This window comes from Anabrus simplex, chromosome 13 (assembly GCF_040414725.1).
Source record: "Anabrus simplex isolate iqAnaSimp1 chromosome 13, ASM4041472v1, whole genome shotgun sequence".
Taxonomy (NCBI): domain Eukaryota; kingdom Metazoa; phylum Arthropoda; class Insecta; order Orthoptera; family Tettigoniidae; genus Anabrus; species Anabrus simplex.
Genome location: NC_090277.1, coordinates 57,640,749 through 57,668,415, shown reverse-complemented (window position 1 = coordinate 57,668,415; position 27,667 = coordinate 57,640,749). Strand labels below are relative to the sequence as shown.

At 41.7% G+C, this 27,667-nt stretch overlaps 1 protein-coding gene and 1 non-coding gene across 2 annotated transcripts in view; both read right to left on the bottom strand.

Annotated features, from left to right (window-relative positions):
• LOC136884743 (dystrophin, isoforms A/C/F/G/H) overlaps window positions 1-27,667 on the bottom strand; it is a 1,317,506-nt gene that overhangs the window by 756,729 nt on the left and 533,110 nt on the right. The window lies entirely within an intron of this gene.
• On the bottom strand, window positions 16,754-16,872 carry LOC137502953 (5S ribosomal RNA). Its single transcript, XR_011018947.1, has one exon. It is a non-coding gene; the product is annotated as a 5S ribosomal RNA (ribosomal RNA).

The window sequence follows — 27,667 nt, the reverse complement described above, 5'->3', positions numbered from 1 at the left end:
ACAATTCAATTTGAAGAAGAATGGCAAAGGAAGGCGAATATAAAGCCTACAATATAAAAGAAAAGGGGGAAATTATGAGCAGTGAGGGCGGGGGAGAAAAAGAGTATAACGAATGAAATGCCTCGGGGAGTTACATGTATTGATTTGGCAGCCTTCCGCTCCATTTGTATATCCATGCAAATATTTGTTTTCATTCTTTCTGACTCCACGGGCGATATCTAACGTAACCTCTGACTGATTTAACTTTTTCATTGAAGATTTTTTAAATATTCCTCCAATGAAAACGAGTAGATTCTGCGGCACACTTTGTATTTTATATACAGAGTGTTTCAAAAATTTCCGGTTTAATTTCAGGATCACATTCCTCAAATATAGAGAAGAAAAAGTATACAAGAACATAAGTCCGAAAATGCGGACTTTCTTGGCCTCCACGATCACCTGACCTAAACCCGTAGAACTTATTTCTGTGGGTTTAAGTGAAGTCTTTGGTCTACGTGACTGCTGTGGAGGATGAAGCAACACATCATGGCAGAATTGTACGGTCCTTTCAAACAATGCGTAAAACACCGGACATATTCGAGCGTGTTCGTAACTCCATGCGACGTCCAGCACAAGTCTGTAGTGTGGAAGGAGGTAAACATTTTTATCATCTCTTGTAGTAATAATAATAATAATAATAATAATAATAATAATAATAATAATAATAATGTTATTGGCTTTACGTCCCACTAACTACTTTTTCGGTTTTTGGAGGCGCCGAGGCGCCGAGGTGCCGGAATTCTGTCCCACAGGAGTTCTTTTGCGTGCCAGTAAATCTGCCGACCCGAGGCTGACATATTTTAGCACCTTCCCGGGATGGAACATGCCAAGTTGGGGTCAGAAGGCCAGCGCCTCAACCGTCTTAGCCACTCAGCCCGGCAAACGTAACGACCTGAGTACATCAGTACATGCAAGATAGTACGCAACAATTGAGGTTCTCATAGGTGAAAACCTTTGAAGTGGATTTTCAGTTTATATAGACTTTTTTCCTTCTCTGTATTTGAAGAATCCAACCCTGAAATTGTGCCCTATATGTCTAAACCACCCTGAGGTCAAAAGAGGCGTAAACGGCCCCATTTATTTTGTGGGGACATAATTACGTTGTGTTTTGTTTTACAATCAGCTTCACGTCTCAGAGATAGATCTTACGGCGACGATGGGATAGGAAAGGCCTAGGAGTGGGAAGGAAGCGCCCGTGGCCTTAGTTAAGGTACAACCCAGCATTTGTCTGGTGTGAAAATGTGAAACCACAGAAAACCATCTTCAGGGCTGCCGAAAGAGTGGTTCGAACCCAGTATCTCCCGAACGCAAGATGACAGCTACGTGACCCAAATCGAACAGCCACTTGCTCGGTAGAAAAAGGAAGCACGTTGGTATCGCCATTTCGAACGTCTGGAAGGTACGCATAGCCACGAAACAGCGCGGACGGACAAGTTGCCGGCTTAACTCCTAGCCATTCCAGTGCAAGAACATCTGTGTTATTGCTGATGTAGAACGGGTTGTGGCATCCCCAGGCTGAATATTCCTGCTGTATGGATAAGAATGCTAACAGACTTTTGTTCCCGCCAGATTCTTGACCACAGGACCAGGCCATTGTGTCGCCACCAATTTAACTCTTTTTCAATATACGCACATGCCAGAACGAGAACTTCCATCGGCTCAAATTGCAAGGCGCAACTCTAACCTAATTTCGAGAAAACAATGGAAACCAGTTATAACGACTCCGAAGGGACCACCAATTAACAGTCGTTATATACGTTAATCGCACAAACCGTCTTTTCTGTAGTTTCTAAAAAGGTTTGGGCAGTACATTTACAAAGTTAATTTGCAGAATGTAGTTAAAACTTCAAAAAAATGTAAATGAGATCAGTACTGTATTTGAAATATAGTAATTTTGGAGCAAAAGGCGTGCTCGGTTCGCCCGGAAAGACGCGGGTTCGAAACCCCATCAAGAAGTCGTAACATTCAAGAAACGAGATTTACACTTCCGGCGGTGGACATGGCCTTGAGGTTCACCCAACCTACACCAAAAATGAGTACCAGGTTAATTCCTGGGGGAAAAGGCGGCCGGGCGTAGAGCTAACCACTCTACCCTACCAACTGCCGAGGTTACGGATATTGGAAGCCTTTACTTTCCAACCCTCCACGGGCCTTCATGATCCGTACATAGATTACTTTCTTACTTTTTCTTTAGTTTTGGAGCAAAATATAAAATAAAGTGAGGAAGAAAGTAGGAACAACGTAAAGTGATCAAAAATCTCAAACACGGCCTTGACTAACAAAGGAGATGTCATCTCTATCCTTTATTGTATAAATCGTTGAGTATGATACGCCCAATTCTTTCGCAACGTTGATGTTTGTTTCTCCATTTTGTAATCGTCATATAATTTGTGAATTCTCTTCAACATTAAACACTTTACATTTCTTTTGCGATACCTTCACAGCGATGCTTCCCTTCATTATTTAATAGAACATGCTTATTTTAAATCTAAAATCAACTGCAAAGAAGATTTTGTAAATAAGCTTTACAATGTTGTCAGCAGTCCGCAAACCCGTAACAAACAAAAATCAACACTGGGCGGTATAGTCTATACATTTCTCCGAAAATGTCATAAAAATACAGAGGTTTATACGACGTGTCGTAATAAGCGATGTCGTATTAAGCGATGTCGTAACAAGCGATGTCGTATTAAGCGATGTCGTAATAAGCGATTTTTAAATACAGTGTTTATATAGGATTTAGACGGGACCGATTGATTTTGTCGTTATATCCAATAAACGGTACTTCCAGAGCGCATCACAAAACCTTGTGAAACTGCACTAAATTTCACTGAGGGAATGTGTCGAGTGTTGGTTTCATGCTAACCACAATTTTCTAAGGGAAACAGTTCCTTTGTCAATAACTTAAGACAAGCAAGCACTAAACATAATGCAATTCGTAAAGCACCAAACGTCTCTCTCAAAAATCCATCATCCGAGCGTCAATTTCATCTTGCTACCCTTTGTGTCCGACATAACAAACGAAAACAAACAGTATTTAGCGACGATGGTTGTGTAATGGAAACAGAGGAAGGAGGAGATCAAAGATTTACCAGGACTTAAAGGTATTCTTCCTCTCGTTTTTAAAGTGCTCCGTTTTCCTTTTCTCTCCCTGAATGATTGTCCAACATTCTAACGCAGTTTTAAGCGTTCGTTACGGTTTTCGTGTATGTGTGTTCCACTTTGAAATAAAATAAAGAGAAGGGGATTAAAAGGCGCGTTTATATTTTCTTCTCTCCTTGTTTTTAACTCGACGTTTTCCAATTAACTGAAAAGCGAGATGGCTCTCTACAAACCGTCGCCTGTCCTCCACGTCCAGACAGGCACAAGTCCCTCTAATTAGTGCAAAGCTTTGGGACTATACAGGGAAGGAGGAAATTCAGCTGCTGTCTGCCCAGGAACAGCCCACTCCACATCCAGCAAACAGTTTCTCCCGTTGATATTGACTGACTGACTGACTGACTGACTGATTGATTGATTACTAAATTTTCACCTGTGGCCCTGGTTACATTATAGGCTCAGCCAAAATCTTAACCAATACACATCCAAATTCAATTCCGTGTATATATATCCTTATATTTTTGTTTACGGCGCACCGACACACATGAGTCTTGTGGCGACGATTAGATAGGAAAGGGGTTAGAAGCGGGAAGTAAGCGGCCGTGGCCTTAGTTAAGATACAGCTCCAGCATTTGCCTGCTGGAAAATGGGAAACCATCTTCAAGGCTGCCGACATTGGGGTTCGAACCCACTATCTCCCGACTGCAAACTCACAGCTGCGCGCCCTTAACCGCATGGCCAACTCGTTCGGTAACGGAAAAAGTTCCACAGTGAGAATTTTAAAGACATAGTGTGAATGAAAAGTACTGAATTTATGATGTGTGAGGAAACAGACATAAGCTGTCGATTAGATTTGACATACAAACAACACATTGAAACAAGGACGTGGCTGAAAATTGCTACTGTACATTCATAGAAAACCGATCAACGCATTTAAGTTTTGCGGGAAATTTGTGCTTGTGGAATTTTTGCGTGATTTAATATAGTCTAATAATAGTTGTAATTAAGCAGTGTGCATTTAAAAGGTGTTATTTTGACATCCTAGGGGCTGCCTGGCCGAGGCAGTAAAGGAGTGCTCGGTTCGCCCGGAAGGACGTGTGTTCGAGTCCCCGTCAGGAAATCGTAAAATTTAAGAAACGAGATTTCCACTTCCGGAGGTGCATATGGCCCTGAGGTTCACTCAGCCTACACCAAAAATGAGTACGAGGTTTATTCCTGGGGGCAAAGGCGGCCGGGCGTACAGCTAACCACTCTACCCCATCACGTGCCGAGGTTAACAATGGTGGAAGCCTTTACCTTCCACTCCTCCAAAGGCCTTCATGGCCTGTACGGAAGTGACTTTGCTTTGCTTTTGATTTTGACTTCCGAAAAAATAACTCAGTATTTCTTCCACATGCATTAAAGTAGTTGCATATTATCGAATGCAATGAGCAATCCAGAACAGGGAGATCTAATTCCGTAAAAGTTGCACCAAACCCGATCGTGAGTACGCTCCATGTGCCTGTTATTTTCAGTCTCTTGTTTTTACCCCCACAACAATCCTAAGGAGGAAATAGTACCTTCTGAACCGCCATTCTTCAATTATAAAAATTTGTCCTTTCCTTTTTAAGGTTGGAAGCATTTCTTAGTAATGTAGCGGTCCCCAAACCACGAAAAACTTAAAATTAAGCAATTTCCTCAAATTGTGCCGAAAGGAGAAGGGCTAAAGGGCCCGCAAAGATTTCAAATTGTGAGTTTTGGATAGCTCTATCAAACTAAAAAACCAAACTTCGAAAATAACTTCCGGTCTAAATGCAGTTTAGGAAAAAAGCTTAAAATCACTTGTTTCTCTACTCATTTTTTTAAATTAAAATCCTAGCCAAATTAACTTATTTACATACTACTTTCTGTAATGTGCCCCTTGATTCAATAGCCCCACTCATTTTTTTATAGTTTTTGAAAAATGTCCACACGGAATGTAGTTATAAGTGCTTAAGTGAAACTCTACATTTACTCACAATAGCGCTCGTGGCGGTGCTTAAGGGAAACAATGCACTGACTAACATTAGCGCTCCTAGTGGTAGAAAAAGCCAAACTGCTAATCTAATCGACCGGATAACGATGATTAAGAAAGGGATCGTAATTTTTAGGAATAAATAAAGAATATAATCTCATACTTTATTATATTTTATTTACCTAAAATTTGTAGTTCATATCCCTAGGATGTATCAACATTGAGTTGCTTGCCTGAAGAGAAACAACTGTGGATTTTTTTCGTGTTATTTAACGGTTACCACTGGATAACAGTGATAGGCAGGTTACAGCTTCACAGCGTTTACAGCTTCAATGAAACAATCACGCAGTTCGTGAAACTGTAGAATAAAGCAGACGCTATTAAAATCCCCAGCCCAGTGAGTAATGGAACGTCCGACTTGTTGGCTGAATGGTCAGCGTACTGGCCTTCGGTTCTGAGGGTCCCGGGTTCGATTCCCGGCCGGGTCGGGGATTTTAATCGCTTGTGATTAAATATTCTGGCTCGGTGTATGTGACCGTCCCAACACTCTCCTCATCATATTCAGACAACATACTACACTACCAACCACCACAGAAACACGCAATAGCGATTACATCCCTCCATACAGGGTTGGCGTCAGGAAGGGCATCCGGCCGTAAAACAGCGCCAAATCCACATTGTGCGCCCCAGTTCGCACCCGCTAACCCACAGGTGTGGGGGAAAAGCGGTAGTAGAAGAAGAAGAAGTGAGTAATGGAACTTTCAGAACTGAAGGCCAATCAACTAACCAGTCACCCTCTTTCTTGTGAATATCTCTCTGTCCAATATTTCCTCGTGCCCTATATTGACCCTGCTCTCCGTAACACAATTTGTTATTCCGCTAATAGCACGTTACTCATTACATAAACTTCACACGCTGTCCTACACAATCCTTCTAATTGGATTTATGAAATCAGCATAGCGCGCGCACAAATGGGAGTGAAGGCACACACAGGCACGTGTCCTTCCTCTAACAACATGGCCTCTCTCCGAGTGAACCTCAATATTGTATTCGCAATCCGTTGTTGTAATTGGGGCAACAGTAGTCAGGAACTTGTTTTTAAAATACACGTAAACACAATGTGCCTTGTAGACTAATTGCTCCAAAGAACCTGCTTCGGAAATAATAATCACCCGTCAATCATACACTTTTATTATAACCGACATAAAACATTACCAGGGACATTACCAAGATACTTTGGTAAATCTATGTATATATACAGCCAGTGGCAATAAAGGTCGGTGAATAGTCCTGTACTATCAACATAGATGAACAATGCACGACAGTGACCTTACTGCCCTTCGAAATAGTCCCCTCCCATAACTATACACTGCTGAGATCGGCGATACATTTCCTGAAAACTTTGCAAGAAGGCTTCTTTTGGCATGGTGTTCAAAAGCCTCGTCACGTTTCGTTGGATGTCAGGAATATCGTCAAATTTCTTTGCTTACAAAACGAGTTTGAGTCGTGGGAATAGGAAGAAGTCTGGAGGATTGAGATCTGGCGAGTATGGGGGATGTTCAAGTTGCACCATCCCCTTTCTTGTCATGAACTGTTTGACGATATTGGCTGTGTGTGGGCGAGCGTTTTTATGGACAAAAAACCATGAAACTACTTGTGCGTACTGGGGTGGTACCCTGCGTAGACGTTTCATGAAACGGGTCAAAATTTCAAGGTACCGCGCAGCATTCAACGTCGTTCCCTCAGGTAGAAATTCCTTGTGCGTAATGCTTTGACTATCGAAAAAGGTGATGAGAATCGTTTTGATGGGTGACTTTTTTTCCGACGGGGGGATCCCGGAGAACGCCATTCCATGCTTTGCCGTTTCGTTTCAGGTCGTACCTGAGACACCAGGTTTCATCCTCAGTGTCGCATCCGCAACTTGTACACAAACTTCAAGGACAGTGCTTGATCTTCATAAACACGTACCAGCAAAGCATGCGTTTCTTTCGGTGTCTTGCCAAGCTTAAAACAAAACTGTACATTGGTCTTTTGGTCGTTCATGTTCCTGTTCGCTGTTCAGAACCGACGCACTAAACACGCACTGTGTCAAACAGGTCTTACACGGCACGCACACGATGCTCAACTGAACAACGTTGGAAGCAGGTGGTCAAAACCTGCTGCTACGCAGGTGCAGCGTTGTGTGTCGCCAGTGTTGCCGGATCGGCCGTTCTGATTTCATTCACCAAACTTTGTCACAGATTGTATAAAATAAGAGTTTTCTCTGTACATTTCTCAGAATATTTAAAAAAAAAGGAATGGTATATCTGTATCGGTCGTGTTCACAGTAACAAGGAAATACACTCTCTGTACGCGCATCACGAGAAAATGCTTGAAGAAAATTTAATGAAAATCGGTATGTAAAGTCAGGAAATACATGACTACAGTCTACGCTATAAATAACTTTATTCACGATGGATAAAATGGTAGTTTAGGGGAAGGGGCCCAAAATTGAATTTTAAAATACCTATGTCGTTGGCCCTGTCGAAAAGTACTACGTAAGTAAATTTACAGAATATAAATTAACGATCATTTATGTCAATATCACCGTACCGACTATGATAACAGAATTATTTTGTTGCTCAGTCCATATCAACGCTGAAATGGAAAAATTGTTCAATCGTGATGGTGATGGTTTTTGTCATGATTGTTTTAAGGCCTAAAACCGTGCGGTCATCGGTCCACATCGACAAGGAAAATAGTGAAGATTATTACACAAAAATGAGCAGAAATCGTAAAAGGAACCATCGCTTGAAGAATCACACATGAGGGAGACACGGGTTCAAATCCTGGTCACTCGATGTGGAAGTTGTGCTGGACAAAGCGGGGGCGGGACAGGTTTTTCTCCGGGTACTCCGGTTTTCCCTGTCGTATTTCATTCTAGCAACACTCTCCAATATCATTTCATTTCATTTCATCTGTCATTCATTAATCATTGCCCCAGAGGAGTGCGACAGGCTTCGGCAGCCGGCACAATTCCTGTCCTTGCCGCTAGATGGGGCTTCATTCATTCCATTCCTGGTCCGGTCAAATGACTGAAAACAGGCTGTGGATTTTCAACTATTTCCAACTAATAGTGGGATAATCAAATGCTTTTAATAATCGAAAGAAATAATTGAATGCGTTTCAAAAAAAATCTGCTGTATCGCATAGAATAATCGAGTGCGTTATGAATAAACTTTCAGTCTGTGTCGGATGAAAAATCGATTGAAATAGGCGAATATGTGAACTCTTACGAAAAACAGAAATACACTTTTTTTCCCCAAATGAATCTCCAAATGTTGAAACCAAATGAGGGAACAAACCGACTTTAATATCCGTGAAATAAAGTTCTTTATTTATTGATCTGGGGTCGTTTTGAAGTCATTTAGCAATAGAATTTCAAAGATAGCGACTTCGCCATATTTTAGAGAAAGTTCTAACGAATTTTAATTTATGACTTCATAAATTTGGTGAGCCAAGTAGTCAATAAATATATTAATCAGTGCATTTTAAGTAATGGTATCTGAGTGCATGGCTCATTCATACGTATGGAGTTCGTATTATTTTCGGAAGGCTTATCAGTAAAGCTCGGATTTTCATGCCGTAACTAAATTTTGTTTATAAGAAATGTCGGCAACCCGCTCTTCCAAATGCAGCAAGAGTAACATAAATTATAGGAATTCTGATGAGCCGCACCCCTAATGTTTATGCAAACCCCATAGCACAATCATTGTGAAGATAGACCACACTTGTTGCCCGCTTCAGAAACTTTGCATTCTAACCTATTAATGCATAAAAATCCGGGCTGTACTTATCAGAGACCGTTCGTCTTACACACACATTTCCTGTAAGGGAATGGAGATACGTAATTTTAATTTCCCTGTGATTAGAGTAATGATTAGATGACATTGCCAGGATTACGTTTCATCCGATTATTTCGAAAGCATTCACTGTTCAATTGCTCCAATCATTCGAATGGAATTTCAAATGAATAGTCGAATGGGGAAATTAATCAAACAACCGAAAAAATCTAAGTCGAATAAAATTAAATAATCTTATAAGCGATTATTTTGTATTCGATTATCCCATCACAAATAGCAACTACAAAAAACTTATGAATAATTCTTCTTGTAGTAGTTCTTAATCTTCTTAATTCTAATTATGCTTTACCTAAATACTCTGCTAAAACCCAGCTCTAGTAGTAACAAGGTTTGCAGACTTCTGCAAGTCGACTCATTGAGAGCGTTAGTCGCCTGTTGGTGTAACGCGTTACTCACAGGAGAACACGCCAGGGGTCAGCTATTAGAAAGAGGTGGAGGGGTCTCCATTAATCACAGCAACGCCCTTCCTTATAATTACAGTAGCAACCACATTCCGTGACAACCTTTTAGCCAAGGGCGGAATAAATTGCCTTATCGGGCGCCCTCCTTGCAGCTGGAGAGGGGAACACAGGAAATATCAGATGAGTTGTCCGACTGCAACAAGTCTCTGTGAAATATCAATCCTCCCAGAAGCGTTTATGGCGACAGCGGCATGTGGACTACAAAGACAGGTCCACCACAAGAACGAAGACATCACTAGTCATAGCTATTTGGTCTAACGCTGGAACAGCGTTATAAAGAGCCGTACAGCGCATGGGGGTGCTCTTCGATGCTTATAAACTACTTTACGTTCAATAGTAATAATAATAATAATAATAATAATAATAATAATAATAATAATAATAATAATAATAATAATAATAATAATAATCTACAACAAAAGTGTTTACCTAAAAACCTCAACATACAATACCACAACACAGTAGTCAAACCGGAATCCCTATACGCGAGTGAATGTCTAGCACTGAATTACAAGCTGCATAAATTAGAAATACTGGAAAGAAAAAGTATATGGAAAATACTCCGCCCGCTTAACTATGAAAATCAAGAAGTAATGATGAAATATACCGGAACATAGAAAACATAACAGATGCAATGCGGAAGAGGCGATTGATATGTTTTGGACATTTATACCGAATGGATGACAACAGGTTAAGCAAACAGATCTTCAAATATCATTGGAGCAAGAAGTCAACAAGAACCTGGTTTCCTGAAGTCAAGAAAGATTTGGAAAGAAATAACATAAGGGAAGGAAAAGCAACAGAGAGAGAGATTTTTACAATGAAAGTGTTAAAAATGGAACGATTCCAAGGTCGCGAGGGAAAGAAAACAGGCCCAAAATGGTCTGAAGAGGGGGAAAGGAGGCATAGTGAGCAGATGGAGTATTGGAGGAGGAAGAAGGAACAACAAAAGATGAAGCATTGAAATTATTTCGCGGTCCCTAGAAGACCCCAAGAGAGAAAGAAGAAATAACAATAATAATAATATGAAAATACAAACTATATGGAAGGGACTAGATCATGTTTCAAAAGTGAACCATTTATCACCAAATATGGAAATGTCGTTCAACTAGACAAATTTAAGTATCTACGCGAAATTATTGAACCAACAGTGTTAAATCAGCAAGCTAACAAAGAAAGAATTGCAAAACTTGGAACAGATGCAATAAAAGAACTATATTTAAAAAGGCAAAATTATGACATAACACAGTAGTTAAAAACAGAAGCACTCTATGCGTTGGAAACTATTATAATTGGTAACAGATCTCGAATAAAGACGATCAAAAAACAAGAAAGAAAAATACTCAGAAAAATTTTAGAACCAAAATGGATGAAAAAGAAAACGCATGAAATCTATCAAGTTACAGAAAAAAATCATAGATACCATCAGGAAACGGCGATTACAATTTTATGGTCACTTATATAGAATGGATGTCGGTCTAGGAAGCCAAGAATAACGGCCGAGATGATTCGTCGTGCTAACCACACGACACCTCATAATCTGCATGCCTTCGGGCTGAGCAGCGGTCGCTTGGTAGGCCATGACCCTTCGGAGATGTTGCACCATGGGGTTTGGTTTTTATACAGAATGGATAATAACAGGCTCACAAAGAAAATTTTAAACTTAGCCTTATCGATGAAAAATCACAATGACTGGCTAAAAGAAATCAGTCAAGACCGAAAAGAAATTGGCATTAATGAAGAAACCTTTCAATATAGAATAAAATTTAGAACCTTAATTTACAAACAAAATCATTCTGTAAAGCCCACCCGACTAAATACAGGATGGACTGAACAAAGTAAAAAGGAAGACAGCGAGAGGATGAGAGAGATTGGGAAGAAAAACGAAAAAGTAAGTTCGAACGTGCTCCTTAGGTGTGCATAACAAATTAATAATAATAATAATAATAATAATAATAATAATAATAATAATAATACGGGGTAAGCTCTTGTATGGGTTCACACCAAATGCGAGGCTGTTTAAGATTTTATTGATTTCTACGATTTCAAACGAATGAATTCACTTAATGAGGGAGATTTTAATTATATATATTGGGTGTAACAAATGAACTGTTCATTAAAAAAAATTGCAGCTTACATGTACAGAGCATCAACTATTTTTTTAAAAAAACTCAGACACTGATGTCAAACGCAAACTTCAGTGATGCATGAGCGGTACACATTACAGTAATCATTTATTATATGTCGATCAAACATAATAACAAAGGAGGTTAATATACATTATTAAATTGATTATCTGCATTGTCATCATAATCATAAATGTATCAATAACCCTCAGGTGTTCAGAACGGGTGGGATTTAATTAACGACAACGACCAACCACTTCCTGTTAGTAACAGTAGCATTTAAAATGCAATACCCATACGCTGCATCCTTCCGTTTATTAATATGGAGTGAACGGTCTCGAACCAGATTCGAAGCCACGACATGCCAAGCACAAAATTAATATGAATGCGATATAAATCAAATTACTAGTAAATCACGACTGTGCCATGAAGAAGGTCGTCCCCACTAAAATTAGGCAGCACTTTAAACATCTACCTTTCATTTAGTAAGAAATGTAATGGCTAGGGGTTGGTACCTCATCCACTTTGGCATTCCTTGTAGTTGCTCATACTGATCTTTACTACCATTATAAAAGAAAGGGTCAAGTCCCTGCCAAAGTTTATCTTAACCGTGGGATAATCGGCTGAGGTTCTTACCTCACTTGAGGCAACTGGCGTGCTTCTTCCTCCTAAACCATGTCACCCTAGCGGGAAGATAACACGGTTCCTTTAGAATGTAATGTTTAGGGTTGTACCGTACCTACTTCGCTTTTAATGTAGGGATTTTGTAACTGAATGTATCATGCAAGTTTTCCAGCTTCTTCAAGCAGCAAATGTGTCTATCCTAATAGGTGTAACGTCTTAAAAGGAAGCACGAGCGTCGACACTCGTTTCCCTGTCCTCAGTCTTGGCTCTTGTGACTAGGTTTTCAAAATTTAATCATTATCTTTCACTTTTCGGCTTTTTTTTTTCTTACTTCCAGTCACAACGTAGTATGGGGTTGTCCTCTGTTTCACTGGGCCTCGTGCCCCATTAGGTTTTATTTTCATGGAATGTTCTAGGATTGCTCGGTATTTATCAGCATCCCATTTCTCTATTTGTTGGCCTATTTTCCAAATATTAATTTTCGTATCCTTTTGAAATTCAACTTATTGACCTATATTTGTAGAATGAGCCTAGCCCCTTATTAATTGCCGATTCTTCCCGTTTGTGTGTGCATTTCCTTAGCTTCCCTGAGAAATAAAATATTAAATAGAGTTCATTCAGGTAGGTGAAGGCTCGTAAGCCTTGGGAATTCGGAGCTCCATTCTCCCTTCTTATTACTGAAATACTGAGAGCTGTCACCTTGTTATAAAGTCACTTAAATGATTACCATAATTTGTTAAGTACGATCGATCACCGTGGTTAAGTAATATATTTTGGTAAAGCAAAAAGAAACAAAGAAAAAGGGAAAGAAAATAAAGGTAGAGAGGAATTGTAATAGTGTTTTCCTTCACGTCCAGCCCTATGGCCTGCCTACCACTTCTTTCCGCACAACCTGTGAGCCACCATAACAAAGGTAATAATGAGAAGTGAAACAAGTGTTAGTGAAGTGAATAAGCGTGTGACAATTTTCTTAGAAGTAAAGAGAATCCTATAAATTTTTAGCGAGAAGTAGCTAGGAAGCAAAGGAAATATAACATGGTGTAATATTACGGCCGGGACTTCAAGGCGCCAAGTGTCACGTAGATCTCAAAGTTAAAACGCAAAAATTGTGACGCAGCAAAAAAATATATTTCTTGAACAATCAGGAGGACTACTAAAAGGCGCGGACGCGAGTGTTAGAAGGTGGGAGTTTTGAATGGACCAATGATCAGCATGTCATTAGCGAGCATAGCAGACGTGTCTCAAGGTTGAGTAACTATGCTAACCTTCCAGCAGGGCTTGGAAAAGTATAAAAAGACCTGAATTAAGACGTAACGGACTTTCTCGCCGTGTGCAGTTCCACAAGGTAAAGAACGTCGGTCATGGGCTAATTTGAGAGAAGATGGCGAGTTGTTGCGCGTCTTCAGTCTTCTAACTGGGTGGCGTTCTATTATGTAATGGAATATTAAAAGCATTTCGTTACTTCGTTCTTCTCTGGCGCCAGTATTCTTCAATTTTCATGCATGCAGTCTGGCTGCATGGCTAAATGGCTATCGTGCTGGCCTTTGGTCTGAGGCACGGTTCGCGGCAGGGTCGGGAATTTTAACCATGATTGGTTAATTCCACTTGCACGGGGGCTGGGTGTATGTGTCGTCTGATCATTTCATCCTCATCACGATGCGCAGGTCGCGTACGGGCGTCAAATCAAAAGACCTGCACCTGGCGAGCCGAACATGTCCTCGGACACTCCCGCCACTAACAGCCGTACGCCATTTCATTTTTTTCTTGCCTGCAGCTTCTTCTTGGTCGCTGTTTTTGGTTCCTGTAACTTCTCCTCAAATGTGTCTTATCTTGTTTCTGAATGTAGTCCTGTCGTTTAAGTCTTTTCCTTGATGTTCATTTCTTGCAGATCTTTCCTGGGGTCAATAAACAATCTTTCACATGAGATGCTTTTGTACTGGATTTGGTAAAATGGTTGAGTTTCTTTTTTAGTAAGCCAATCCTTGCAAATTCTCAAAATGTGCCCGTAGAATTTAATCCTTCGTTCTGCTATGGCGTCTGATGTCCTGCCGCATGTTTTGTATAGTTCCTTGTTGCTGCCTAATCGGTATGTGCAGCGAATTTTCTGAGTCCGAGAATTTCTCTTACGATATTTCTTACTTTTTTTAATCCCGGTCACTCCATGTGAGATTTGTGCTGGACAAAGCGGAGGCGGGACAGGTTTTTCTCCGGGTACTCCGGTTTTCCCTGTCATCTTTCATTCCAGCAACACTCTCCATTCTCATTTCATAGCATCTATCATTCATTAATAAATCACTTTGGGAGTGGCGACCCCATCGTACTAACAGCCTATATCTGCTTCATTCATTACATCCATGACCCGGTCAATGACTGGAAAAACAGGTTGTAGGTTTTCATTTTTCATTTCTTACTTTGTTCTCGATTCCTTCGATGCCCTTTCTTTTTAATGATTATTGAAATATAATTCACCTTCCATGTAGATAGAAATCCTGCAGATACTCGCAATATTGTGTCTATAAAAAAGAGTAGCCTACCTGCGATGAAGTTACACAACACTACATGTTCATTTCTTTATTTTCTTTACATCGCACTACACAGATAGGTCTTTCGGTGAAGATGGGATAGGAAAGGGCTAGGAATGGAAAGGAAGCGACCGTCGCCTTAATTAAAGTTCAGCCCGAGCATTTAGCTCGTGTGAACGTAGGATAATGTCGATGATGATGGTATTATTATTATTATTATTATTATTATTATTATTATTATTATTATTATTATTATTATTATAAAGCGGCTCAACATCTGGGTCATCCACCCTTAAAGGTAGGAGATGAAACGAAATGTAATGATAATTAAAATTTTAAAATATACCTACTGACTAGAATTTAAAACAAGACGACGAAAGAAGGAATGAATACGATTTTAAAATAATGTGAATATGATACGCAATGCCTTATTTCCATATAACAATAAACCGAAGTAGGACAAGGCATATATAACACATTAGAACACACAAACATCAATTAAGGGTCAACAGAATAAAACACAGTTAACAAAAACCAAATATAAAATGCAAATTTAAACATGTTAAAGCAGGTCTGCTGACTACTCGTCATCCCATAGGGTGAGGGAGATGGAACTCGGAAATTTCAGACTATGGCTCAGATCGGCCAGGTCCATGCGCGAAAATAGGAAACGAGTGAAAACCTTCTTCACGGCTTCCGACAGTGGAAATCGAGCTAGTGGAGCTAGTGTAAAACGGAACGAGCAGACAGCCAGATGGCGTCAAATTGAAACGTCTCCACACGGTAACTGAGGCCATACAATTATTATTATTATTATTATTATTATTATTATAAGCGTCTTCTTTTCGGTTGTTCGTCTCGGTTCAGCCCATTCGTCACTGGCTTTTCAGAAAAGAACTCTTTCAAAGGCCGAACGGTCAGCGTACTGGCCTTCGGTTCAGAGGGTTCCGGGTTCGATTCCCGGCCGGGTCGGGGATTTTAACCTTCATTGGTAAATTCCAATGGCACGGGGGCTGGGTGTATGTGTTGTCTTCATCATCATTTCATCCTCATCACGACGCGCAGGTCGCCTACAAGCGTCAAATAGAAAGCCCTGCACCTGGCGAGCTGAACCCTTCCTGGGATATCCCGGCACTAAAAGCCATACGACATTTCATTTCATTTTTCTCTACTATGTTATAGACTTCCTTGTTGGATGCCATTCTTGTAATTAGACCCCATAATTCCCCTAATAACTCCGCACTTCTTTTTTCTCCACTTCTTTGAGGAGTCCTTTATTGGCATTTAGGAATAGCGTTTCAGCTGCATACATAACTAATGGCTTCAGAAACGCTTCCTAGTGACGTATCTCAAGTGTTTGGGAGTCCGAATCGTTGGCTGAATGGTCAAAGTACTGGCCATCGGTTCAGAGAGTCTCGGGTTCGATTCCCGGCCGGGTCGGGGATTTTAACCTTCATTGGTTAATTCCAATCCCTGCAAGTCAAACACCACACATAACACTATCTTCCACCACAATAACGCGCGATTACCTACGCATGGCAGATGCCGCCCACCCTCTTCGGAGGGTCTGCCTTACAAGAGCTGCACTCGGCTAAAAATAGCCACACGACATCATTATTATTATTATTATTATTATTATTATTATTATTATTATTATTATTATTATTATTATTAGTGTTTGGGAATGACGAAACCAAACCAACCTACATGGCACTACGGCCCTTGAAGTGTCCTGACCTACCAAGCGACCGCTGCTCAGCCCGAAGGCCTGCAGATTACGAGGTGTCGCGTGGTCAGCACGACGAATCCCCTCGGTCGTAAGTTTTGGCTTTCTAGATCGTCAGATAGCTCCTCAATTCTTATCACGTAGTAGGCTGCGTGGACCTCGAACCAGCCCTCAGGTCCAGGTAAAAATCCCTGACTTGGCCGGGAATCGAACCGGAGCAAGTATGCTACCCCTACACCACGGAGCCGGCAAAGGGAACTGAGCCAACGGCACGTGGTGTTCCCAAGCGGTCACCCATCCAAGTACTGACGACGCCCAATGTTGCTTAACTGCGGTGATCGGACGAGAACCGGTGTATTCAACATGGTATGGCCGTTGGGAAAGACATGTTATAAATAAATCTCTACAAAATCAACCCCAATCTCACCTCATAAGAAATTGAGTTACAGCATTAAAAATTATAGGCTTTTTAAATTAGCGACCATTTGAATAATATTAATTCTTTCATTCTAATAATAATAATAATAATAATAATAATAATATTAAATAGGCCATGCGTGAAGTTTGGTAGGCTATTTCAAGTTTACTATTCGTTCCCACTTCTCGCGATTACCCTCTCATCGAGGTAAATAATAATAATAATAATAATAATAATAATAATAATAATAATAATAATAATAATAATAATAATATCATCTTCATCATCAAAAGGAACAATATCCATCTACTTCCATTAAGACTAGCCGTGCCGTTAGGGTCGTGTGAGCTTGCATTAGGGAGATAGTGGGTTCCAACCCCACTGTTGGCAGTCCTGAACATAAGTTTTCCATGGTTTCCAATTTCACACCAGGAAAATGCTGGGGCTGTCCCTTAATTAAGGCCACGGCCACTTCCTTCTCACTCCTAGTCCTTTAATATCCCATCGTCGCCAGAAGACCTATCTGTGTCGGTGTGGCGTAAAGCAAATTGCGTTTAAAATTTCATTTCTCTATTTAATATATTTCCTGCTTTACTTATATTTCCAATTCAATATAACAAGGTTCACAAGATTCAAAATCCTAAAAACAATAAAACATTTCGCAGCACTTTCAGGTATCGAACTTGTGCTTACTTGACGGACCACGGCGGCAGAAAGCGAAATTTAGCAGTTACAACAGAAGTGCCATTACTGCGCCAGTGCGATTCCTAGAATTCCTTCCCTCGTTCGTTCCATTTCAAAGATCGGATTAAATGGAGCATGGAACAGAGGGAAAAAAAGCCTTTGATCACATGCACCATGCAATTAAGTCCACAAAAACCGCTCGGATATGTGCGGCGACATACACAAACAGACAGAGAGCTGTTTGACAAGGCCAATAATTAAGCTAGACATTAAAACTGCACTCCATTGCGGTCGCTTTCAACTCCACAGCACTCGTACTTTGGGGAAGAGAGAGAGAAAAAATAATGTGTCCTCATCAATAACAGTTTAATAACTGCAACGGTATGCAATCCTGATTTTTTTATTGTTTGTTAACTTACACAGCCTCAGTAATGGCTACAACTAAATTTGTACCCAGAAGTACTCCTTCACAGTGATCTCGTGGTAGTACAGTAGCTTACTATCTATCTGAGGGTAGTTCGTTCAATTTCTCCTTACTTCCACAGCCATTTCTAACTCTATTTCTTTCCAACCTGCACCTCCTTCTTAGTCTCTTTACTTCCCTGTTATAATACAGTAGATCTTTACCATTCCTTACCACCTTTAAAGGTACAAACCTATTTTCACATTCCTCAACAATTGCTTTAAACCCATCCCAGAGTCAGTTTACATTTTTATTTACCGTTTTCCACCGATCATAGTTGCTTATTAAAAACTTATTAAAAACTCCCTCATGCCTGTTTTATCAGCCATATGGTACTGCCTAACAGTCCTAATTTTAATATCTTGCTTTCTTTCACATTTATTTTTAATTACCACAAAAACAGCTTCGTGATCACTAATACCATCTATTACTTCGGGTTTCTCTATAGAGCTCATCTGGTTTTACCAGCACCACATCCAGAATATTCTTCCCTCTAGTTGGTTCCATTACTTTCTGAATCAGGTGCCCTTCCCATATTAACGTATTTGCCATTTGTCGGTCATGCTTCCTGTCGTTCGCGTTACCTTCCCAAATGACATTTGGTAAATTGAAATCACCCGCTACGATCACGTTCCTTTCCTTATCGTTTCCCACATAGCTGATTATCTTATCAAATAATTCTGAATCAGCATCTGCGCTACCCTCCATTGGTTTCTGTAGATGTCGAGGGGAGTTTCTCGCTATATAAGGATCTACTGAGTTCAAAGCGCCAGTGACTTACTGTTAAAAACGTTGAAATATTGTGCGCAATCCAAAATAACATGTTGATTATATAACCGGGTAAATGTGATAAATAAAGTTCATGTAACTGGTTTCAATTCCGGCTCCGCGGTGTATGGGGCAACTCGTCCGCCTGTCACCCGACGGCCCCGGGTTCGATTCCCGGCCGGGTCAGGGGTTTTTAATTGTAAATTATTAATATCGCTGGCCTGGGGACTGGGTGTTTGTGTCGTTCTCACATTCAACACTTTATACTTCCGCCATTTCCAAATACACGCAGGTTCACAACATATGGTGCAAAGTAGGGGCAAAAGACCTTCGGTCGACGCCCCGAATAAATAGCATTTAAAAAAAAATCAAATTATTTCATCAACACATTTTTGCACCTTTTTGTATGTATTCTCACAACCATTTTTTCTCCTTTTCTGGCCATACTTCCCACCTTAAAATCCTTTCCCTAGTAATGACATGGTATACCATGTCGGTGTCCGGCTCCAAGGCTAAAGGGATAGCGTGCTGGCCTTTGGTCACAGGGGTCCCGGTGTCGATTCCCGGCAGGGTCGGAAATTTTAACCATCATTGGTTAATTTCTCTGGCACGGGGTCTGGGTGCATGTGTCGTCTTCATCATCATTCCATCCTCATCATGACTCGCAGGTCGCCTAAAGGTGTCAAATCGAAAGACCTGCACCTGGCGAGCCGAACATGTCCTCGGACACACCCAGCACTAAAAACCATACGCCATTTCATTTCATACCATGTCGGTTACTAATCTATGACACATGTGTAACTTTTGTTATGGCTAAGGCTCGTATTCACCCTTAATTCTGCGATCACTAGTTGACATAAACATGTCTTATGGCTCGGGGGCCATCTGAAAATTTGTGTAACACAAAATGTGTGACGGAACTGTAACCATAGCAACCATGCAGGCTATGTCTTATGGCTGTTTGCCGTCTGAAATTAGCAGCCGTTGATAGATGGCCATGATCGGGAGATATGTTTATGATCATTTGATTGCATTATTTAGATCTGGAGAAAGAATAAATAAAGAATACAGAATACAGATCATTTGATTTTCGCGAAGGAAAAGTGGTTTCTTTTATTCTAACACAGAAGTAAAAATATTCATCTACTTCCTCTACGACTTCATATCCTAATCTGATATTTCCTGCATCTTCTGACTTCGCTCGACTGTACTCCATTACTTTTGTTTTGGACTCAATTATTTTCATCTCTTACTCGTTCTCGAAGATCGTGCCCAAACCATTCAGCAATTTCCTCTGTTCTTGTGCAGACTCAGATAAAATAACAATATCATCACCAAATCTGGGAGTTTCGATTTCCTTTCGATTTCCTCTCCTTGGATAGTGCTTCCCGTTCGAAGTTCCTTTCTGATTTATTTTACTGCTTGTTCTATATAAACAGTGTAGATGAAAGGGGACACACTGCAGCCTTGCCTCACGCCTTTCTGGCTTCTTTTTCGTGTTGTTCGAGTCATCAGTCCATGGACTGGTTTGAAGCCGCTCTCCATGCCACCCTATCATGTGTTAACTTTTCATTTCTACATAACTACAGCATCCTACATCTGCTCCAATCTGCTTGTCAAATTCACACCTTGGTCTACCTCTACCGTTCTTACCGCCTATACTTCTCTTAGAAACCAACTGAACAAGTCCTGTGTGTCTTAAGATATGTCCAACCATTGTATCTATTCTTCTCATCAAATTTAGCCAAATCGATGTCATCTAACCAATTCCATCGAGTATCTCTTCTTTTGTGATTCTATCTGCCTATATCACCGTCAGTATTCTTCGGCAACACCACATTTCAACAGCTTCTATTCTCTTTCTCTCTGACGCATCCTTCTAATTCCTATATCAATGTTCGAAGTGAGCAAAGGCTCTCCTTGCTTGCGCTAGTCTGCATTTCATGCCCTCATTACTTCTGCCATCATTAGTTTTTTTAACTACCCAAGTAACAATATTCATCGCCTTCCTTCAAAGCTTAATTTCTTGGTCTAACATTACCTGTATCACCTATGTACACTCCATTACTCTTGATATGGATCCATTTACTTCATATTGTACTCCTCAAAAACTGGACCTAAAACATTCAGCAAATTCTCCAGATCTTGTACAGACTCAAAAAATGAAATGGCGTATAGCTTTTAATGCCGGGAGTGTCGGAGGATATGTTCGGCTCACCAGGTGCAGGTCTTTAGATTTGATGCTCTTAGGCGACCTGCGCGTCGTGATGAGAATGAAACGATGATGAAGATGACACATACGCCCAGCCTCCGGACCAGAGAAATTAACCAATGATGGTTAAAATTCGCGATCCTGCCAGGAATCGAACCCAGGACCCCTGTGACCAAAGGGCAGCACGCTAACCATTTAGCCATGGAGCCGGACTGCAGATTCAGATAAATAAGAATGAAAATCCACAGTTTTTCCAGTCATTCGACCGGCTCAGGAATGGAATGAATGGATGAAGCTCCCATCTAGCGGCGAGGATAGGAACGGTGCCGACTGCCGAAGTGTGTCACACTGCTCTAGGGCAATGATTAATGGCAGACGGATGAAATGAAATGATATTGGAATGTGTTGTTGGGGTGTAATATGACAGGGGAAAACAGAGTACCCGGAGAAAAACCTGTACCGCCTCCGCTTTGTCCAGCACAAATTTCACACGGAGTGACCGGGATTTGAACAACGGAACCCAGCGGTGAGAGGCCGGCCGCTGCCGCCTGAGACACTCAGGCTCTATATAAAATAGTATCATAAGCAAATCTCAGGGTTTTGAATTCCTCTCTTTGGAATGTGATTCCCGTTCCAAGTTCCTCTTTGCTTCCGTTTTCTTGCTTGTTCTATACAAACAATGAAAAGGAGAGGGGACACAACACAGCCTTGCCCCACTCTTTTGTGCTTTGATGCTTCTGTTTCATAGTCTGCGATTTTTATTCCTGCGGAGTGATTTCTGTTGGGATTGCACAGAAAATGTAATAATACCTAACGATGATTCATGTTTTAAACGGTACTGTAACTAATTGGAGAAATCTCTCAAACAAGTACCAGAATCTCATAAAGAAATCTTTCAAGTGTTCTCGTCTGGGAACTTGAATAAAGCGTATTCTTCCATAATATTATATTTTATGACTGCCTCCTCTGTTTCCGCTACCAATATTGAATGAAGCCGTGGATAAAATGCGCATGTTCTTCAAGTGTCGCAGTAAGACTGGGTGTGGCTATTCCACTTGACTGGTGGGTGATGCTACAGCACCGGATTATTATTGCCGCGCTTTTTAATGGTCTTACGCCAGATCGGAAAGGGAAGTCGGAGCAGTAGGAAGAGCGTCATAATCGATAATAATCGAGTTGTGGCTGCGACGTGGGATCCCTCATATAATAACCACCAATCAATGTCCCTTGCGGGCGTGGGCGGTAGAATAACACCCATAGTATCCCCAGCCTGTCGTAAGAGGCGACTAAATTAGGATAAGGGGCTCTCAACGTGGGTTGGCGACCACTAGGCCCTTAGCTGAGTCATGGCGTTGCTCTTTCCCCACATTTATTTGTGAGAGGCTTCTCAAGTTCACACAACCTGTCCAACATCTCTTGGTCAACTCCTGTTCCCTTCCGAAGGTAAGATAAGGGTGTATTCTGCCCAAAGTCAGGTCCGAACCTCCGAAGAGGTCGTGCCTGAGCTGGAGTTTACGTACGGTAAGGTTGCCAGTTCCTTTCCGCTCCTCCATTCACTTACCACCATCAACAGAGCGTGGCAACCCATCCAAATCTTGACCACGCCCAATGTTGCTTAACTTCGGAGATCTCACGGGGTCCGGTGTTTCAACACGGCTATGCGATGTTATTAGAGTATGTACACTCATGTTCATAAAAAGCAGAACACCTTGAAAGACTAGAGATAGGGAAAATTCATATTCACAGAACATGCTCATTAGTATGTTCTGCAGAAACGATTAGCATTTCAGTCGCCTACGTTCAGCATGTGTCCTGTTGCCTTGCAGGCACTGGGTACCCCATGGGCACTGATAATTTGTTCCATGTGTGATGGCATCGACGCGTATAATGCGCGAATGGCGTTCTGGAGTATAGCCATCCATGCTGCATTCACCTGGTCCCACAGTTCATCTTTGGTGGTTGGCACTGGGTCACAGCGCTGCACCCGTCGTTTCACAATATCCCACACATTTTCGATTGGCGACAAGTCCGGTGATCGGGAGGACCACGGCAACAGTCTGACATCCTGTGACAGCAAGAAGGCACGTGTTCCTGCAGCAACATTTGGTCGCGCATTGTCCTGCTGAAATATGGCTTCTCGGGTGTAGGGCAGAAAGGGTACGGCTACGGGTCGCAAAATGTCATTCACGTAGGTCAAAGTGGTCACAATGCCCTGGACGCGCACCAACTGTCCTTTGTGGTTGTACCCAATAGCACCCCACACCATAAGGCCCTGAGTTGGTGCTGTATGTCTTGTGCGAATGCAGTCAGTGCGATGCCTCTCCCCCTGTTTGCGACGAACCAAAATGTGGCCATCATTTTCAAACAAACAGAACCTGGATTCGTCCAAAAACACTATCTACTGCCATTTCTGTCCCCAGGACGACGCGCCAGTAACCCAGACCCTATTAAACAGCGACTAACTGTCACTTCTGATAGTGTACGATATGTTACACTGTTCCACTGTTGAGCCAGAGCCGAGGAGGACGCAGACCTGTCCTGCAATGCCATTTGGATGAGGTGTCGATCTTCTCGGGGAGTGGTCTAGGTGGCGCGACCAGCCGACACACTTCGTCCCTCACGGGCAGCAATTTCCCGGTTGGATGCATCACGTTCTCTCTTGCCTATAATGCGCCCTCTTTCAAACTCAATCATTTGACGGCACGGTTCTCGGATACGTCTGCGTGTCATTCTGCATGTCTGATCAAGTCACACTGCTCCATTACCTTCGGCTTATAGTGACCACGAGAACTGCATGCATATTTTACCAGTCGATGGTGGTGCGCCGATGTATCGATATGGACCTTGATCCTGAGGGCCGAATGCTAATTATTTCTTCAGTACATACTAATGCACATAGCCTGTGAATATGAACTTCCTATCTGAAGTTTTGCAATGTATTCTGGTTTTTATGAACATGAGTGTATAATTGGACATTTCACCTGCATCCTCTTCTTCACACTCCACTTTCGCCTCCAATTGCACCTCCATCTCCTCCTTCCGTAGTCAGCATGAGGTTAAGCCCGCACTCTTAGCCTACGAGTGAGGTTAAGCCTGCGCTCTTAGCCTACAAGTGAGGTTAAGCCCGCATTCTTAGCCTACAAGTGAGGTTAAGCCCGCATTCTTAGCCTACAAGTGAGGTTAAGCCCGCACTCTTAGCCGAAGCTCCTCAGCCGAGGACGCAAACGTAGCCGAGCCCCCTCAGTGGAGGCGGTGAGGAGCAGCGTGAGGAAAAGAATGCCGATGAACTGTCCAATTATGCCTACTTATTACGTTTGTGAATGCTAGGGAGTCTTCCATTTTCACCCCCGTAGTGGCGCTTTGTCTTTCTTTGAGCAATACCTTCATGTTTCGAAGTGTCGGACCCCTTCTGATTAGTGTTAACATCGAAAGGACTGAAATCTATTGACCGTTGCCATAGTGATAAAATTACACTTTCGTTCGTCACCAGATGGCTCAGCTCATTTTGCGCTATTATATTCCGAGAATCAATGGTGTCCGCCCCATGTCTGATATTTTCTCGCCCGCCATACAGATTTCTTGTTTCGTCAGTGCAGAGATGACTGTTGTACTTTGCTCATTAATACGCGCGGTTCTATGCTTTTTAGAACAAGTTTCTCCGGGTGAGGCAGGCACGCTACACCTATACCACGGGGCCGGCTTCCTGTTCCAACACAGACTATTTATAGAAATCCACAGCCGCAGCATATTTGGTCACCAAGGCCTACGGTAAAAACTTATGTGACGTCATTTCCGTCACACATTTTGTCGTGTTATGATACACAAATTTTCGGATGACCCCCAGACACATATTATTGTCAAAATGGATTTGAAATTTTTAAAAGAATTTTCATATTTAAAACCGGTTTTCGGAATACCCGATCTATTATTTAAAAGACATTCCCTAACAATTTCATGAAAATCCATACATTAGGTAAGATAAACGAGGTGTCTCCAGATCGTCCACTTAGAGAGCAAGATAGAGACCATAGCACGGAGGTACACGAGGTAATACGCTGATATTTCCGTACTAGTAATTTTGTAGCTTAGAGAGCCAAGAATGATAGGCGAGAGTATTCGTTCCGCTTATCGCACGTCGCCTCGTAATCTGCAGTTTTTCGGGCTGAGCAGCGGTCGCTTAGTAAGCCAAGACTAATGACGGCTGCAGCGTAACGAGGTTTGCTTATAATTAGACCCCCAGATGTTTAGGCAATAATATGTTATAACGCTAACTAATTTGCTTATTAGGAAGTGTCGTCTAGCCCGTTCTTCCGTTATGTAGCGAGAGTAACATAACATTTAGGGGTTCTGCTTGGCCGCACCCCTAAACTTTATGCAAAGCTCATAGCATAGCCATACCTGTCAACTTTACAAAACCAAAAATCAGAAGATTTTGATATGAAAATCAGGAAATACAATTGGTAAAAACTGTTTATTCTACATGCCTTGCACAATACGGGAGTACTATGGTATATATTGCAACACTTAATGCCTCAAAACCCGATTGTTGCTATACGAGGCTACAAGGCTAAAAATTACGCATCTCTATTCCCGCACAGGAAGTGTGTGAGTGAGATGATCGGTCTCTCATAAGCCTTACGAAAATAGTATGATCTCACGCTCCACACGTGCCAATCAGTCATGCCCTTAGATGCCATTACTTAGTAAATGCATATATCAATATAGTGCATCACGTGCCCGCGCGATTACGCGCAGTGCTATTTATCAAGTAATAAATTAGAATTCGCCAGAAGGCTCCCGAAATCTCTAGAAAAATCACTAGTTGCTATCTTTAAAATTCTGTCACTAAATTACTAAAATTGACTCCAAATCTAGCGACTAGTCTTTAGAATCGACTAGACTGATATGAACGAACGCGAACATACCACGCGAGAACGAGAGATTGACAATCGATATACGCGTCGCGATATACTGGTTTCAATAAACATCGCACATTCGCGCGCATTTCTCGTTTTAACAAATGTCGATATTTCATTTGAAAGCGGCCAATGAGCGAAGGACTTCCGGCCACTGGCGTACAAAGGTGAAATGACGGTATTTGAAAAACATATGTTTGATGTTCACCAAAAAAATAAGATAAATCGGGAGAAATATTAGAATAATCGAGAGGCGAGAAAACCTGTCGAAAATCGGGAGTCTCCCGGGTAAATCGGGAAAGTTGGCAGGTATACATAACTCTTGTGCAGGGTAGACTGTACTTATCACCCGCTTCAGTAAGTTTTAATTTTATGCGGGCTCTACTGTTAATGCACAGAGACGAGAAACGAATACTGTACCCTGTAGTGTGCCTAAAATGGCATTAAATGTAGGTCTCTCTTTTCCGTGCTTTACCGCGGCATGTGCGCAGACAGCACGGCTCCGTAGCGTGCAATTCAGACCTACTGCCCTCCATTTACCCTCTCACGCACCCCTGTACCTTGTGATGGTATCTCTCTTTAATAACAAGGATGGCGAGGCATAGTTCTACTGTGAATATAAAATCAAATTTCAACTGATCCACATGCGTAATAACTGTTGTTGCTGTTTCGGTCATCTACAGACTGGTTTGATGCAGCTCTCGAAGCCACCATATCCAGTGCTAACCTTTTCACTTTTACCTAACTGCTACATCCTACATCTATTTACCATATTCATACCTTGATCTGCCCCAACCGTTCTTACCACCTACCAAACCAAACCAAACCCCAAACCACATGGCACTACAGCCCTTGTAGGGCCTTGGCCTACCAAGCGACCGCTGCTCAGCCCGGAGGCCTGCAGATTACGAGGTGTCGTGTGGTCAGCACGACGAATCCTCTCGGTCGTTATTCTTGGCTTTCTAGACCGGGGCCGCTATCTCACCGTCAGATAGCTCCTCAATTCTAATCACGTAGGCTGAGTGGACCTCGAACCAGCCCTCAGGTCCAGGTAAAAATCCCTGACCTGGCCGGGAATCGAACCCGGGGCCTCCGGGTGAGAGGCAGGCACGCTACCCCTACACCACGGGGCCGGCTCTTACCACCTACACTTCCCACAAAAACCAACTGAACAAGTCCTGCCTATCTTAATATGTTTCCTATCATTCTCTCTCTTCTTCTGGTCAAATTTATCCAAATCGTTCTACTCTCTTCATTCAATCTGTCCATCTCATCTTCAGCATTCTTCTGTAGCACCACATTTCAAAAGCTTCTATTTCTCTCTTTCTGAGCTACTTATCGTCGATGTTTCACTTCCATACAATGCCACGCTTCAAACACGTCTTTGTAATTCCTATATCAATGCTCGAGGTGGCTAAATGTCTATTCTTACGAAAACGAAAAGACATGAAGGGTAGAGAAAACTAAAATTCTACAACTAATCGTCGTGGTTGGAACATATTGATAGTTCACAAGTAGAGATCATGTAGAAAAAAGGAGGGTAGTGGTTGGCCCCACGGGGGCGTCCTTAATTCTGCCATTGTTATTCTACTATCCAAATAACAATATTGTTCTAGTTTCTTTAAGACTTCATTTCCTAACCTGATATTTCCTGCATCACGTGACTTCGTTTGACTGCACTCAATTACCTTTGCTTTGTATTTATTTATTTTCA